At 42.7% G+C, this 10,392-nt stretch overlaps 1 long non-coding RNA gene across 12 annotated transcripts; it reads left to right on the forward strand.

Moving 5' to 3' along the window:
• The first annotated feature begins 3,518 nt into the window (after positions 1-3,518).
• LOC114853378 (uncharacterized) lies at positions 3,519-5,651 on the forward strand. Of its 12 annotated transcripts, XR_003785569.3 has the most exons (7): positions 3,519-3,533; positions 3,991-4,054; positions 4,411-4,511; positions 4,596-4,693; positions 4,834-4,979; positions 5,108-5,198; positions 5,322-5,651. It is a non-coding gene; the product is annotated as an uncharacterized LOC114853378 (long non-coding RNA). The 12 variants fall into 12 exon arrangements; XR_003785574.3 differs by lacking the exons at positions 3,519-3,533; positions 3,991-4,054 and adding an exon at positions 3,933-3,950; XR_008694656.1 differs by lacking the exons at positions 3,519-3,533; positions 3,991-4,054 and adding an exon at positions 3,936-3,950 and having other exon boundaries at positions 4,593-4,693.
• Positions 5,652-10,392: the final 4,741 nt, after the last annotated feature.

Below are 10,392 nucleotides of genomic sequence, written 5' to 3' on the forward strand. Positions count from 1 at the left end.
AAAATGGACCTTCAGAATTAAGAAGGTCTACATTGTTTATTGAGACCTTTTTGGTTTATCATTCAAGTTGCCGAAATAGTTCACAATTTAAATTCTGCCTTTTGTGCTGGATCAATTAGGCTACTTTTATTTATTATATCATTTTTGATTGAATTTGAATAGGTTGAAACTATCTATTTATCAGAAAATATTAAAAAAATGCTTGTTGTCGTCTTTTTCATTTTCCTGTTTTAGGAAGTCCTAAAAAATCCATAGACTTTTTGTTGTCTAAAAATATAATTATTCTGGACCTTTAATGTAAAAAACAAACGTTTTATTTAAATGAATCTGAATATTTGAAAAGCTTATCTTGCTGGCTATGTTAATCTTTACTTCTTTACTCTTTACTCATTTTAGAAAAAAAAATCTTTATAAGTTGCGATAATGGAAGCCAATAAAATAATGACGATCTTTTTTTTAAAAAGATGATTCATCCTAGAACACATTTGCCTATTTTTCCCGCTGACACAAATGTTTTCTGTGGTTCTCATCCACACGCTGCAAAAGTACAGTAACTAGTTTGCAAGAAGACCAGCAAATCCAGTGAGCCACCGGCTGAGTCACTTTATGCTCAGGGCTCTTGACACCAGTGATGGTGAATTTTATTCTTATTTGTGCACCACAGCCGGTAATGAAATTGCAGACCAATAAAGGATGTCCTAGGCTCAGAGGGAAGCCCAGACCACTTGCAGTAGGACTGAGATGCACATAACACATTTTAACCAAATAAACAAGCAGCATTATGTGAAAAACACACATGCCACGATCTGTAATTATCCCGTAGATTAATCATGAGGAGAAAAACACCTGTCAGAAAACAAACACCAGGGATCACCTGTAAATGTCTCCTGTGTTGTTGTGTTGCTCTGCTTGTCTACTTGGGTGATAACGTTGGGCCTTTAAGTTTGTTTCCAGGTGCCTCAGCGAATGTGTTGAGGAGCTGAGCTACAGAGTGCTGAGGCAGGGAGTTAGCTTAGCCGACCCTTGGGCCTTTAAAGCTGCTGAGCGCAGCATAGCACTTTGTGCGCACGCACACACACACACACACACACACACACACACACACACACACACACACACACACACACACACACACACACACACACACACGCGGCCCTGATAGCACATAAAAAGTTTTGAACCCATGAAAACACTCGTGTATGCACGGCTCCATCTCAGCTGAGTAATTTAACAAGACTTATATCAACGTCTCAAGGATGTGAAATATGCAGTCGACAGACAACCAATTGTACAGGAAGAGAAGTGTTCCATAAAGTTCACGCTGGTGCCTGGTTTATTGGCTCTTTTAGGATCAGTGAAACTCACAGCCAATGGGAGTGCTGCAACACAGACGGCATATTAATTCATCGCTATTCGTTAGGACCTCCGCATGTGCTAAAGATGGTAATCTTAAGTAATTTGTTAGTGCTGCATCGGCGCTTTGACTTTTTAGAGAGCTACTTGACAGCAGCGTGAGCCCCTGGGCTCCAGTCTCCGGGAAAGAAAAAAGAAAAAGACGACGCTCCAATTTGCAATTCATACACATTGGGGGAAATGTTTAATTCCATGGCCGTTATTCAACTCAGTTCATTAATTAAAGAAAAAACGCTACCATTCTCTTCTCTGCTTTCCCGCCATCTTTTTGATGAGCTTTCTTCAGGAGTAATTGAGTCCGTTAATTAGACAGAATTAGGCTCTAATTATTCTAAAGGCCCAGTGCCGGGGGAGAGAAGAAACCAAATGTGCCATATTTCACTGCCTTGCCACTCCAGCAGCTCTCACTGAATCCCCTTTAACTCTCTTTGATGTCCCTCACACTGCCGGTTTCACAGGAAATGGATTAGATATCAGGCCTCTTAATTCTGCCGCTCGGCTCAACAGGAGAGCTCTTTTGACATTTGTGCTCACTTCTGCCTGATTTCAAGCCTGTGCTGCAGTAAATGCATTTCATTACAATGGGGTGTTTTATTTTCTCCAGCTCAGTCTTTATGTTATATTAAAGAGGACGGGCATCTGTCTTGTTTATGTCCTCCCTCAGCCTCTCAGTCAGTGGCAGTCCTTTGCTATATCACATTTTTATGGCCTTACCTTTAAGCAGCTCTTTGTCACGCCTTAGATTTAAAGATACGGAATTAATCCTCTGCAGCAATATTCAAAGGACGAGCCTTCTGTGCACATACCACTGGCTCTGTAGGAAAGCCTGGCAGCTATGCTCAGTAAACACACTAAACACCTACATATGGTGTCAAACTGAAAATAGGCCTGCTTTTCTTTTCGTGCATTTTTTTTGCAAGATTAATTTTCCTTCGTATGAAAAAAACACACAGAAACATATTGCAGGCTCTAAGGTATTTGTTTTAGCATTAAACTTCTACAAGTCCTATCGTTTGCATCACAAATACCGAACATCAGTAGTTAAATAACAAAATTGGTATATGCCATCATGTGCAGATTGCACTTCCTTCCTTCCTTCCTTCCTTCCTTCCTTCCTTCCTTCCTTCCTTCCTTCCTTCCTTCCTTCCTTCCCTCAGTGTTTTCCTAGTGATGTTACTAATGGTGTCTTTATTCAGAGGCGCACGAACACACACACACACACACACACACACACACACACACAGCACACAGCTGCTCAGCCATTGTATCTCATGCAGATGTTGAAGTGGACAGACCACCCTGAAGCTCCTGCGGCACCAAGGACCACGAGTCACTCTCTGCCACTGAACTGTGATGAACCGTATGCCAGCAGAAAGGCATCAAAAGACCTGTAGCTTCCTCCATAGGTACAAACATAAGGACAATTCAGTGCAGGAATAACGAGGTAACGTAATAAGTGAGGATAATAACTAGAAGTAAAAACGTTTCACATTGAAAACCCGTTGCAAACCTTAGAATAAGGTCCAAACACTGGACGTTTATTTCAGTCTTTTACAGCACAGCTCTGATCCAAGCTTTTCCTATGTTCAAGGGTAAAACTGTCGCCTGTTATGAAACCAGCCATAAACCAAGCATTGTTCAGAGGTGTTTTCCTCTATTTTCCGATGCCAGATGCTGCGTGTTATATGAAATGCCCTGGTGGTATTTTTCACGGTGACAGCGCCATAGCTTACTCTAAGGGGACTGGGGTTAGTTTATCCTCAACTGCTGTATTACTCTTTGAATGTCTCTAAGTTAAACTGCTGGTGACAGCTTATCAGTCACACTCAAAAAACCTGGATTGGGTGCATGCTACATTAACATAATTTTAACATGCAACTTCAACAATATAAATTCTTGTTTTGTGTCTGAACATAATAAAATCACGTAAATGTAACAACTTCAACAGGTTACATCAATATTTTATGTTAACTCAACGTAATAAAAATAGGTTTAGACAACAACATGTCCAGAGCTGAAGGTGGCAGTAATGAGCAAATTCACAACTTGGACTACGGCCCTGCCGCTTCTTCAGGATCCTGACGTAAAGGAAAACACCTGTTCATGATGTGTGCAAGAAGGTAAGTTTAACGTCCATTGAATAAAAAACCGCATGGGTGCAGAAATGTTGTTAGTAGCTATATATAGTGCCTTTTAGCATTTTGGATGTTTAATTAGCTAGAGTACGTATCCGTGTTATGTGACTGCGCCTGTGCTCACAAGCTAACCTAGCTAGCTTCCGTACAACACTGAGAACGTGCTAGTTTTAAATAAGCTTATCTGCAATAAAATATATATATATATTGTAATTTTTTATATTATTTTATAGCCGTTAAACGGCGATCTTTGCTCAGTTAGGAGTGAGACTTTTACGTATTTCCAATGCGAGTTCATCGCGCGAGCGCGGGATTTTCAAATTTCAAATAACCGACATCAGCGTTGCCCCTCGGTCGGTTTGGATGCGACGAGGATTTTACGAGTCAGCGGCATTTGTTCAGGTTGGTGCAATATTTTCTGACATATACTCTCCGTCCGCAGGTGTTAGAGCAGAGAACTACTGAAAACGGAAAACAGAAGTACAGAGACTTGCCCTAATGGAAAGGTAACCCATGAGCATTAAATAGAAATGTGCTGTCATGCTATGCATTTCCTGAGGTAATTTACACGAACCTACCAAAATGGTGTTTGAGTTATTTCACTCTACATATTGTTTGCATTGTATATCGTATTATCATAAATCTATTTGTTTCACACGGTAAAGGAAAATAATCAAATTACTTACACAAGTATTTATTTAATTAAGCTTTAACATTTGTACCTTTTTTATAAGATTGTGTACTCATTTCACAGCACATAATTGGTTTCCTAATTTATTACAGCTATTTTGACTTGAAACCTGTTCTTTATCATCTAAAATGTGTCTCTTGGTGTTTACCTCCAATGGCCATTCTGTGAAAGTGTCCCATTCTAGAGCTGAGAAGAGACAGCAGGACAGGGAATCATCTGCTAGTGTCGCGTCAGATGTCTACATGTCCACAAGTTGTTTAAGAAAAAGTAAGGTAAGAGGGAATGAAAAGAAATAAGATAAATAGACTCTAAGGTATTTGGAGATGCAAGGAGTGCAGCGTGACTTTTTCTAGTAGATACGACTATTGCAAACACAAGGCAAGAAGTTATCAGAGATGAACCCTTCATCACCGAGTTCAAAACCAGATGGCCTGCTCTCTTCTGTGTTTCTGAGGTTGGTCAATAAATATGTCTATATATATATACAATGTGATTCTGATCAGACAAACAAAATATATTAAAATGTATCAAAGTATTGTTTACACATTTGCCATTCAGTGCATTGATAACTTGTGTACTTTTTTTCTTTTTAAGAATAAATTTAAGAGGACTACAACAGTTTGCTGCAACAGTTCTTCTCCATGCTGGATGGTTATTCTTCAGACCTGAAAACGGTGTTTGGCAAGGAAGGCGGCATTCAAGGACAAAAGATTAAGAGCATCATGGTTCCCATAACCCAGGTATGATGATGGGAAAAAAATCTATGTCGTAATATGTTAGTGACAGCTACTCACTTGAATAAAAATTGTTCCCTAAAATAGATTAAAATTGTTTTGTTTTTTGTGTGATTACTTTGTTTGTCCTAAAGACTAACTCCATTGATGTCAGAAGAGTACATCCTTTAAGCCCAGTGTGTGTTCCTCAATGAAGATCCTGGCAACCTTGTGAAAGAATGGATGGTAAGAATGTTTTTTTTATTTTTTTTTATTTCATGTAAGTTTAAAATTTCAAAGTGATTTATATATGCTTTAAAAGTTGAAGTGTTATATAACATCATCCGCTTTTTTAATTTTACATTTCAGATCGTGGACGCCTTGAAGAAGCCATGATAGAGACAATTCTTGAAGTTTTTGTCATTCACAAAGATGCAGAGGCAGATGATGACCCTGAAGATGTAGTCATCGTTTCAAGTCTTGGATGAGTTGGGTAGTGTCCCACTTGCTGTGTTGTTGTTGTTTGCTCTTGTTATATGCTCTCAACCTCAGCTACCCTCCACTAAAAGTTGTTTGAAATATTGGCCCAATGCTGTATGTACAATACTGGATGTTAGTGACATTTTGTAGCTGCCTTTGACATTTGAAAGCTGTTTTATCGTTTTTATGAAGCTTATAAAGTATTCTAACCAGTCTAAATCCAATGTGCTTTGTGTCTTCTCCAACCTACACACCAGCTGGGGATATATGTTAGTTTGCATAATAGAAATACTGTTTCAAAGATTACTTTATTTGTATGTAACTTTGAAAAGCTAATGTTGGCACAAAACATTTGATAACTTTACATTGGTTGTGTTAGTATAGCATAATTTATTAATTAATTTAAATTAACTTGTTACTACCCTATAAAATTAAGTAACAAGTATTAATATTATACATGATCAAATAACCCAAGAAAATTATGTTCAATCAACCCTAAAAACATTAGTGGGACTGACCCATGGTCATTAGGTAACATTAACATGAATATATCATGTTGCTTCACCCTGTTTACATTTGGTTCACTAAGCGAAATAGCTTCTTGCTATCTTAACGCATTTTAATTAGATGGAAATACTTTCCATAATTTTATTATGTTCATCCAACAAGTTTTTTTTTTGAGTGCAGTGTAATGCACAATGCCTCTATGTGTGCGGAGCAGCGGAGTAATTCAATATCCCTATATGATTCAAGGCAAAAAGAAGGAAAACGAGATTTATGCCTCCAACAGAGGCAGGGGACATTAATGCTGGAGCAGACCGAACTTCCCGCAAGAAAAATCTATCCCAGGCATCAGTCTTCCATTTGTAATTTATTCTAATATTAAATTGTGTTTACCACCAAAGACAAATGGAGAGCTCAAACACATGCAAATCTGGGGAGGACGGGGACAGGAAAATGAGGACAGTAAATAATATGAACATTTTTCTTTTTTCCTCTCTGGCGAATGCAGGTTTATCTGCTGAGCCTTCGTTGTTCGCTGCGTTCGAGGACCGTCCGTCACCGACAGACACTTTCTCTTTCGCCTGTGATGTCGCCCCGTGTTTGTCCAGCGCGTCCCCCTGGGGCTCCTCTTTGTTTTTGCGCCTCCGAGAGGCCACGGTCCCTCGCAAGTGGCTCGATCTCCGCGTCAGCCCTGAAATCCCACCGCCGCGACCTCCGACCCCCCGCTAAGCCGCCTCCCCAGCGCCGGCCACCATAACAAACATGAGCGCCGGGGCGCGCGGCGCGGCGCGGCGCGGCGGCGTGCGTGCGTGCGTGCGTGCGTGTCCATGTGTGGGTGCATGCCTGCACAACCCCGCATACCTTCTGTGTTCCGCTGCTGCTGAAACCCGATTCAAACCTCCGCATGTGCTTCCACGGGAAAAGTGACAGCGGACTGAAATAGCGCAGGGAGCCCGCTCACGCACACGCGGACGCGCCAGGCGTCTCCATCACTTTCAAACGTGGATTTCTGACGCTTTCCTCTCATCCAGGGCACCTCCGAGTTTACGAGCCGGGTCAGCGCCGTGCGTTTCATGGGCGCGACCTTGTCCCCTGTCACGATTTCTGACTCAGGGGGAGAAGTGGCCGGAACAGGCTGCTCTCATTGGAGAAGCTGCACCTGTTCCACCACATGCATGAGGAATAGAGGGAACCTGTGCAGCGACACATTCAGTTTTTAAATGCATACATTTATAAAGCCAGACCCCCCCCCCCCCCCAGGAAAAAAGCTGCACACTGTTTATCAGAGCTTATCACACAATCACTAACAAAGTCACTCATTTAATTTAATTCATCTGGACAATGTTGTGTCCTGCTGCTACGAATGCTTCAAGTTCCAAAGGTTCATCAATCCACCACTGACAACCATAGTTTTACTATAAGAAAACTACTTGTTTACATGTTTTTTAACACACGGTCAAATAATGGCCGGGGGTTTAGCCGAGGTCCTGCTGCTCAGCTAAATAAGCAGCTCAACAGACGAACCTGGATGCTCACCTCCCCAGAAGGTGTTCTCACTAATGGCTCACCACTCACTAATATCAGCAGTAAGCAATTTATGAGGTGTGTTTATGGTTTCATAGCGCGGTTATTTAGTGTCTCCGAGTGGCGCAGCAAGAGAATTTAAGTACGATGCGTTCACACACCGCCCACTCGGTGGACGTGCAGGTGTTTGGACCTCAGCAGCTGCCGAAACGGAGCCGGCCTCCAGCATTTAGAGCCAGAGATGGACGCCTTCAGGATGGCATTAGGCCGCTTCTCCTATCCAAACATCTACAAGTGTTACAGGCCTGACCTGACGCCGGCGCCTGAGAAAAACCAACAGCCAGGCTCATGTTCTTTGAACGCACCATTGTCCCTACAGGTCACTCATAAGACGTGTGCTTTGTGTTTCGAGGAACCTCTTGAGATGGATCCCCGCGAGGAAAGCAGATACGCTCTTAATACAGCTGCCATGAAGCATCATTAATTCCCTTAATGAACATGTAATCTGAGAGAGGCTAACCTGTGAACCCCGGCACACATTTGGCCGCGAATCGCCGAAAAAACACAGGCTTATCTCTCATTTGTAAGGATCTGGCCTGGGCGCAGCTTTGTTTTCCAGGGGGGTATGAGCGCAGTGCGGTCACGGCCGTTAGTAAAGGCATTAGCAGAGCGCTGTAGCCAGGCCGCTTCCTGCCACGCAGGGTTACGGTGTCACGCCTTGAGCTCTGATTGAGTTACAGTCCAGAGAGAGAAGGTCACAGCGCCGCTCCGGCACGGCTGCCACTCACATTTGCCCAGAGTCCAGAGGTACACACACACACACACACGCACACACACACACACACACACACGCACACACACACACACACACACGCACACACACACACACACACACACACACACGCACACACACACACACACACACACACACACACCTTCCAGTCCCTGAAGGAAACCTGAGGTCATATCAAATTGGTGTTTTAGTTGTTCGTTTGAGGGTGTTTTATAGTTTTGCCACGTTGGATCAGCTGGGAGTTGAGGTAGTGCTGAGCGTTAAAGCCAAACACGTTATACTGGCTAAAAAATGCAGTATCAACTCCTCAAAGCTACTTTATACTCACCACCAGCCTAGTACTAAACAGTAAGTATTAGTTTCTACTAGCAGCAGGCCATCAGATCAGTTCTCACTGGCACCATGTTCAAATGAAGCGATAAAGATAATTTAACCCTGTCATATAGATTATTGAAATGTAGAGTAGATCAACTGTACTAAAGGTTTTGGCAGCTTGATGAGGGGACGTGGTGAAAACAACAGGGGACGTAAAGGATCTGCTGCAAAAACGCATTATAGGCTAAACTAAGGGGTGAGAACTGAGCTGTTACACAAATCAGAAATATGAGAGACTGGAGAAGGTTCCTGATGAAAATGCATGAGATCATCTATTTATTGGGCTGTTGAAAAGATGAGATATCCTGAGTTGCTCATTTGTGTGTGTGTGTGTGTGTGTGTGTGTGTGTGTGTGTGTGTGTGTGTGTGTGTGTGTGTGTGTGTGTGTGTGTGTGTGTGTGTGTGTGTGCGTGCGTGTGTGAGCAGTGCAGTGACGGGGTCACAGGGTTCAAACCTGGAGAAGGGCACATCTGTGCAGACGTAGGAGCTGTTTTACAAATCTTTTTTTTCAGCAGGACTTAGAATTTGTTTACTTGTGAGTGCACGAGCGTCGCTGTGCACATCCTTTATGTGCGTTGCGTCTCCTGCAGGTGGACATTGTGCAGTAAATGGGGCATTTTGTGAAAATAATGACAACAAGCACAAAGCTTTACTTCGTTTTTCACCTGAGGCCTTGAGGCCCAATGTTTAAAGATTATTGATTACTTAATTATAAAGACACCCCTCAGTGTTAGTGGGGCACCTTTAATTAGGGGCACCATCAGTCCTCGTGCACCGGCCTGGTGCAGCTGCCATTGTTTCACGCAACAATAATTCAAAACAGAGATTTAGTCTGGGCGCGTGCAGCTGAGAGTAACCGCCAGAAATAACGGCGGGCGTGAAAAGCTAACTGCTCCTGCTATGTGGTCGTAACTTAGCTGAAACACGGCAACTGCACAAGTGGGAGATGACTTTATTTAGTGTGATGAGATATTGTGAACTTGTTTGAGCTTTTTTCAGGCAGAAATAAGTTCACACAGACCATGGTTTGGGTCAGAATAGTGTGAAAACTCGAACCACAGAGGCTGCGGCTCGGACACTGGATGAATCATTCTGTATTAAGGTGAGAAGCTTCTTATTGTGTTTCACGTTGCTTCTTTGCAGCTTGCAGTTTTTTGCTTCTAAATGAGCCTTCATACACTTATATTATATATAATATTTTAGAGTACAGCTGCCTCCACTGCAGCCTGCACTACACACACACACACACACACACACACACACACACACACACACACACACACACGCACACAATCAGATGATTGAGTTCTCTTCCCTTAATAAACCACTGATTCAGCATAAATATAACCATTGATTGGTGACTTAATTCCCAATTCAAATTATCATCCAGGGTCTCTATCCAAGGTTGACATGAGCCTTGAGCTTCAGTGCGACTAAATTATACTCCACTCCATGTTAACCACCCCCACCCGTCTCTCTCTCTCTCTCACACACACACACACACACACACACACACACACACACACACACACACACACACACACACACACACACACACACACACACACACACACACAGGCGTAGTCAGATTCCCAGTTCCCCCATCCTTTTCCCCTGTACACCTCTCTCCTGGTGCAGCCCGTGTGCTGATACAAGCAGAAATCCTCCACGCCCCATCGCTCCCAGAGCACATACGCACTCGCAGGCACACACACACACACACACACACACACACACACACACCACACACACACACACACACTC

The sequence above is a fragment of the Betta splendens genome, chromosome 1 (assembly GCF_900634795.4).
Source record: "Betta splendens chromosome 1, fBetSpl5.4, whole genome shotgun sequence".
Lineage (NCBI taxonomy): Eukaryota > Metazoa > Chordata > Actinopteri > Anabantiformes > Osphronemidae > Betta > Betta splendens.